The sequence below is a fragment of the Barbus barbus genome (assembly GCF_936440315.1).
Source record: "Barbus barbus genome assembly, chromosome: 22".
NCBI lineage: Eukaryota > Metazoa > Chordata > Actinopteri > Cypriniformes > Cyprinidae > Barbus > Barbus barbus.
In genome coordinates, this window is record NC_136750.1 from 4315480 (window position 1) to 4323513 (window position 8034).

Consider the following 8034-nt stretch of genomic DNA (forward strand, 5'->3'; position numbering starts at 1 on the left):
GCGGCCCGAAGTGAGAAGGGAATTCCCTGTGCTGTGCTCAGAATTGCTGACAGATGGAGAGCCGCACTGACAGTGCAGGTGTGAGATGGGCAAGACAATTGGCTGATGCACTCCGAGGGCACTCCGCGGTGTCACAGAAGTTTTTTCTCAAGCGACTTGTTCTTAAAATAAATTTTGCTGAGGAAAACAGTTCAGCCAGAGAGGAATTATTTGTCTCTGTCTTTTCTATTGTTAGTCGTGTACTAAACCAAAAATGAAAGCCCTATACAACAATTCCGTGGACTCAGCCAGCAGGGAAGTACATGGGAACTTTAGTTAAGCATTACCTCTGTGCAGCCTATGGGGTGCTTCGCACTTCTCCAGTATTTATAGTCCATCCGTGAGCTGTTTTACAGCTTCTGTAATACACTCGCATTGATTCATGGACACCCTCCCAAAAGAGGCGTATTAGCCAATTACAGTGGTCCGTAGCTCATCAATCTCCCTCTCCAATGACAGTAGGTCAGAGAAGGAGAGCTGCCTTTATAATTCACATCACTGAGATTGGTGACACTTCGCAGGATTAGTACTGACCCTATCTGAGGTCATGGCTTGTGTAGCTTGGAAAGAGGACAAAAGCAGGCTTGTGTAAATGGAACAGCAAATTAATGCAAACCGATGGCCATTAAGAGTGAATGCTTATCCTTTAATAAGGCCGTGTGATAGGAGGAAATGGCAAGGCTATCTTTTTCCTCTAGAGCACACAAAGAAAAGGTTGTGATGTTTGGTTATGATCTGATTTGAATTGGGAAATTCAAATTTGGATTTGGCTCACTTTAAATGCATATGTGTATCTTTGAATTGCCTCAGCCACAGGAAATTTTATTCAAATTTGAAGAGCAGAAAGAGAGATTTACTGCATCTATCCATCTATCCAACTATAGCCATCTATCCATTCTTATGTCTATATCCTTATAGCCATCCATTCTTATATCTATCTATCTATCTAGCTAGCTAGCTAGCTAGCTAGCTAGCTATCCATCCTTATAGCCATCCATCCATCCTTCTATCCATCCAATCATTTTTATATCCATCCATCCATCCTTATATCCATCTATCTATCCTCATAATATCTATAGACCTTTGTATGCATCTATCTATCTATCTATCTAGTTTGACTACTCTGAGAAGAAACCAATTTTGTTGATATTAAAAATGAAAGTTTTGGAGGGTAAAGCATTTGTAAATTGGAGCAATGCAGCATGGATATTGCACATTACTCTAAGGAATTTTGAACAATTTACACAGAAATGTGTTCAAATTTGAAATAAACACATTCAAATTTACAATAAATTTTAAATGTGTTTAAATTTAAAGCCTCAGTTTTGCCACATTTGTGTCCAGTCCCACATCATGTTGACAAAACTCTTGCTCATGTTGCCCAAAAATGACCAGCTCAATGAAAATGAATGGCTTTCGGCAACTTCAAAACGCTGTGAAAACCCCTCAAGTAATACAATGCATTTTTAGAAAACACTTGCTGAGTCCTCGCACGACTGCTTACGGCATTTCTTCTGACAACACAGAAATCAGCTATTTTCAAACGTATGAAAATTGAAAAGCCCAAAATGGCTCTTTCCTGACCCAAGAGATGAGAATATGACAGCATCTGACTAAACCGTGACAATTCGCCTCCACACGAAGCATAGAAACAGAAGGTCTTCAATATGTTCTGTGCAAAGGAGACAAAAAGACACAGTGTCACACAGCATGACGGCCGCCACAAACCTAGACAACAGTTCAGTTTGCTTCCATCCCTGTGAAAGAGAGAACAAAACAACCTGAAGACAACAACCAGAGCGGCCCTGTCATTTACTGGATCGAGTCAAGGTGCTGGGTGAAGTTTGTGATTGATGAAAACATCTCCATAGCTTCTGTCAGAAATAAAACGGCTGACAAACACAGCTCCAAACACAAAGATGCAAAACCTGACACAAACATAAAAAAATCCAGCAGTTGCATGTCTCAAAGCTCTGTGTAACTAGAATTTTAATATGAAGGATGAATTAATATACTTCTCACACAGCATAGGCTAGGAGAGCATGTGCTGTCGATTCCTCTTTTTACATTTCCCCACAACTCATGAATAAACGCTTGTGAAAAAGAAGTGCACTTAAGTATACTTTTATAAAGTGTACTTATTGCAGAAATAATATACTTTAAAAGAACAGACATAAGTGCAAATTAAATGTTATTTTTGACGTTTAAATACATTGGATTTGTAATTAACTTCAAATGTATCATATTTTAAAGTGATATTAAATGCAATAAGCTGAATATTTGAGTGATTTTTTCAAACCACTTAAGTGGGACTTTTTAGTACATTTTTATATGTACTTTCATAATTGCTTCTAAGTGTCTTTAAAATATGTTAAAAGTGTACTACTAATGTACTGACAAGCAATTAATGTTAGCTAAATTATACTTTAGTGTCAGTTAACAATACACTTAAGCGTGAATTAAATGTAATGTCTTTGACCACCTAAATGCATGTTATTTGTTATTGATTTCAAATATATTACAGTTTAAAATGACATTAAATGCAATTAGTTGAACTTTTGAGTGATATTTTTGAACCACTTAAATGGGACTTTTGTATATTTTATATGTACAGGTACATCTCAAAAAATTTGAATATCATGAAAAAGTTCATTTTTTCTTGTAACTTATTTCAAAAAGTGAAACTTTCATATATTTTAGATTCATTAAATGTAAAGTAAAACATTTCAAAAGTTTTTTGTTTTTTATTTTTGATGATTAGAGTTTACAGCTCATGAAAATCAAAAATCTGTATCAAAATATTAGAATATTTACATTTGAGTTTCAGTTAATGACCATCCCTACAGTATAAATTCCATGTCTCTCTTGTTCTTTGAAACCACAATAATGGGGAAGATTGCTGACTTGGCAATGATCCAGAAGACGAACATAAAGAGGGTAAGTCACAGAGGGTCATTACTGAAACAAGGCGTGCAGTACATTGTTTTATTTATTTTTTTAATGCTCAAAAATCAAGAATAAAACACATAGAATAATAATTTTTCTAACTCTGCTGAAGTAGCGCGCCATCATGATGTAGTATTTTGCATGCACAAAAAAAAAGAGATACTTTGCATGGTTATTTCAGGCTTTTCATTTCTGTTCAAGTTCAAGTTGTCCTAATTCATTGTGTAGTTAGACCAAAGACTATTGTTAGACTCATTCATGTCTCATTCACCTAACTAAAAGTCAGTCGTTTTTTACAGTGCAGTGTAGCCTAGTCTAAAATGAAATGTATTTGAATGCAAATTAATTTTGTTTAGATCTGTTAAATTTTGCTTGCAATTAATGCAATTAAATGTGTGTTTAAGTGAAAACAACATAATGATATTGAAAGTATTCTGTACACAGATGTAACAGTACTATTACATAAAAATACAGTACTCTCATAAATTACACTGTTTGTCAAATATTATGTTGAAAATTAAACTCATAGCTCATAGCGCGAGAGCTGGTGATGAAAATTTCAACAATAGGTTTTATTGGAGTATACTGTATAAGAATATATATAAGTATATTTAAGTTTAGAAGCAATATACATTTCAAGCGCATTAATGCACATAGTGTATATTATAAACTAAATACACTTCAAATACATTAACAAATGTAATTTTGAAGAACACACTTGAGTTGAAATTAAAATAAATTATTTGACATGTGCTTTAGTATATTGATAAATACATCAAAATAAGTGTACTTATTTAAAATACAATGAAATCATAATTATGTAAAATGTATGTTTAAGTAATACTTAATTCGACATTATTAATAAGTGCATTTTTAAAAAGTACACTTAAGTATGTTAAGACCTATTGTCATTAAAGTGTACTCTCTTTAAGTACACTTAAGTGGCCTTTCATTTAAATTATATTATATTATCTGCAAGTGCCCTTTTTAAAAAGTATACTTTTAATAATTGAAGTACACACTAAGTACACTTTTACTGCAACTAAGCACACTTCTTTTTCACAAGGGTAATCAGCCGTTTTCTCACGTACACCCTTGATTACTGTCTCTCTCACTTCTACTGAGTAAAGGCCTGAGTAAATTGTCGGCCTTAATACCTTAATCTCTGTCGCACTATGGAACATGCGGACAGTCAATGGAGTGATTTGCCCGGCTCTTAAACGTACAGCACTTTTAAATGAACTGTAATCCCTTTAGTTCAATCTTACACCTGTGACGAGTTCCTTAGCTGGATACCGGGTTAAAACAGGGTCTTTGTCAAATTAAAGAGGACAGATTTCCAGTTATATTACTGTAGTTGATCTTAAGATATCTATTTTGAATTTTGAATTTGAATTTGTATATGAATGGGCAAATTATTTATTATTAAAGGGGTCATATGATGCTTTTTTAAAGATCACTATTTTGTGTATTTGGTGTAACAGAATATGTTGACATGGTTTAATGTTCAAAAAACACATTATTTTTCAAATACTGTACATTATTGTAGGTCCTCTATTCCCCGCCTCTCTCAAACGTGTCGTTTTCTACAAAGTCCCTCCTTCCGACAAGCCAGTCTGCTCTGATTGGCCAACTCTCAGTGCATTGTGATTGGCCGAACACCACAAGAACGAGTCGGAAATGTAACTCCAGATTGTCATAGCAAAGTCAGAATTACCTCCTCTCCTAGGTTCACGAAACTGTTGTCTATAAAATGCGTTGTGATAACATCTGGGTTGTGCTGTTCTGTTGTAAGTAACCAACTTGCTATGTAAACACACACACAAAGAAAAACGTTGAAAGGTTAAATGGTGCTGAAAAAATAGTCACAAACAAAAATCTGTCACGATAATGTGTCGATGAACATGCACTAACATGAAGATGAAGTAAATTCATAGAAGGGAAGGCTGGTGATACACGTAACATTGACGAGAACTGACAAACTCAAACTGAACAGACAGGAACCGAATACACCAACCAAACCAAGATAATTAACAAGACACAGCTGAACAAAATGACGAAATCAATTCATGACAATGAACAGACCAGGGAAAAAACTGCAAACTGAAAGTCCAAACAGTGTGAGAGAAGAGTTAAAATGATCTTCTGGTTAAATGTTAACCATGAAGGTCCAACTCTTCAAAACAAAAGGTAAATGTTGCTGATTTGGACTTGAATGTCATAAATTAACTCTGAAAATACTATGAAAAGTTTGTGTTATGAAACAAATGGAGATACTGGGAAAATGAGAGCACTGTGGTTTCAATAATGGCATAACAGCAGCATCAACAGGTTATTGTAATTTTCAGAAAAGGTTGTTTCATCACTCTGAAGTATCCATGCACTGAAGTAGTTTCTATAATGCAGAGGCCATACTAGCTGTTATCTTCCCGCGGTAATTATCCCAAAGGTAATAATGTTATCAAAGTGTGTGAGAGCCACATGTCAAAATGATTTATATGGGCCACCGTTCTTATTCTTCCTCCACTCATTTTATCACACACTTCAGAAATCACACACTCACACATAAAGGCTTTTACAGACTATTCTGCCCTGCTGGACACTTAAATTCATCAAATTGCTGAGATAGGCCATTTTCCTTCTGAGGCCCGTTGTTAATCTTCCAAACATTGCAGTCACAGACATGAAGATGCACAGCTAAATGGTTTCTGAACTCCGCCTTGTAAATGCCGACTAATTATTAATGTTACTGTAAGTAGTTATTGTAATTATGTTTTTGTTAATATAAATAAAAGAGCACCAGGCAATGTTCAAATTCTTTACTTGAGAATGGCAAGCTACAAGATTTGCTTAGATCAGGGCTGTCCAAACTCGGTCCTGGAGGGCCGGTGTCCTGCAGAGTTTAGCTCCTCCAGGACCGAGTTTGGACAGCCCTGGCTTAGATGGACACATTGATGTGTCTGGAGCAGTTGAATGTGGAATCTACGTATACATATCTATGTTTCTGCTTAGAAGCTGACATGGTGGTGCTAAGCACTTTTCCACATCAAAGACAGTATATATAATTGTGAACATTAGCATGGATTTTAACATATGCACACTCTAATATCACATCTGTGTGTACGCATGTTTTATAAATGAGGCCCCTAGTTTACTTGTCCTGCTTCATATCAAGGCTGTAGCTGGATATGATTAAAAATTCTACTGTTATGTTGATGGACTGTGAAAAAGTCCGTAATTTTTCAAAATTTGAATGTTTGAAGAAATTTTAATAAAATAAAATGCAATTTGCCTCATTTGAGTACAAATGAAAATCCAACTATTTTTTTTTAAAAAGTCTACCACTCTGTGAACTTCGGTTCCTGCAAAAATTCTGCAGCACTGGGACAAATGGAAATTACATATGTTATTATGAACGCCTTGCTTGTACCAGATTGGACGCACTTTTGCTTTCAACAAGGTGCTGGTAATATTCCTCAGAGATTTTAGTCTCTATTGACATGATGGCATCATGCAGTTGCTGCAGATTTGTTTGCTGCACATCCATTGATCCGAATCTCCAATTCCACCACATCCCAAATGTGCTCTATTGGATTGAGATCTGGTGACTGTGGAGGGCATGTAAGTATAGTGAATTCATTGTCATGTTCAAGAAACCAGTTTGAGATTATTTAAGCTTTGTGACGTGTTCTCCTGCTGGAAGTAGCCATCGCATGATGGGTACACTGTGGTCATCAACAACACTCAGGTAGGCTGATTGATGCTCAATTGGTACTAATGGCTCGTTTCCACCGAACGGTACGGGTCAGTACGGTACAGTACGGTTCGGGACCGAATACCCTGATCCAGCTTGCATTTCCACCACCAACTGTACCCTTACTTGATAGCCATGTTGTATGCCGGAAAGTAACGATCGACAATAACGCATGACACAAGCACAACTCTGCCTTTTTTATGTCAGTTTTAATGAACAATAATAGCCATTGTAAAAGTATAAGTACAAAGTATAAGAGGCTTATATAAGAGGAAATAAAGACAAAGGCAAACAATTCGGTCAAACATATGCTACAATGTGCTGTACTATGGTAAAGTTCAAAATAAATATATAAAGTTAAACATAAGTTTGTGCTCAGCCAAAACGATATGACCAGGAACAAATAATACATTCATGAGACTTGTTAAATATACACAAAACGAATTGTATCTCATGTTTAATCACTACAGAGACATCGGAAGGACCTGCTGAGCATAAGGCTGCTCGTGGCGGATACATGAGCACTGAGTGCCCAGTGATCGCCTGGAGCTCCGAAATCGGCATAGCAAACTTTCATTAGGCGCTATATCTTTATAAATAAAATGCAGATTTGAGTTTTAAACAACTACATTCTCGCCTGAAAAACTCTTAAAACTACATTTCATGACACAATAACAGTAATATTTTGAAAATGCATTCTTTTCCGTTAGCCGTTTCTCAATATGCATTCTTGTCTGTTCTTGTGAAACGTCATTGTCTGTGTGAAAATATAAAATTATAAAATACACTGTTTTATTTTTTGTGTGTTTGCGCACTAAGCCGAACACAGCAGAGCGGAACGAGTGAAGGAGAAGCTTTATCCCCTTGTAACACGCAAAAGTGGTATGGTACAGTTCGCTATTTTGGTACCATTCACAGCTTCTGACAATGGAAACGGACATAATTGCGTACCATACCGTACTGTACCGAACTATATCGCTCAGTGGAAACGAGCCATAAGGGGCCCAAAGTGTGCCAAGAAAACATCCCCCTACCATTATACCACCAGCAGCCTGAACCATTGATGCAAGACAGGATGGATCCATGCTTTCATGTTGTTTACACCCAGTTTTGACCCAACCATCCAAATGTTGCAGCAGAAATCAAGACTGTTCAGACTAGGAAAACATTTTTCCAATCTGCAATTTTGGTGAACCGTGCCAATTGTAATTCTTCTGCTGCTGTAGCCCATCTGCTTCAAGGTTTGATGTGTCAAAGATGCTCTTCTGCATACCTCTATAATTAACGAGTGTGTA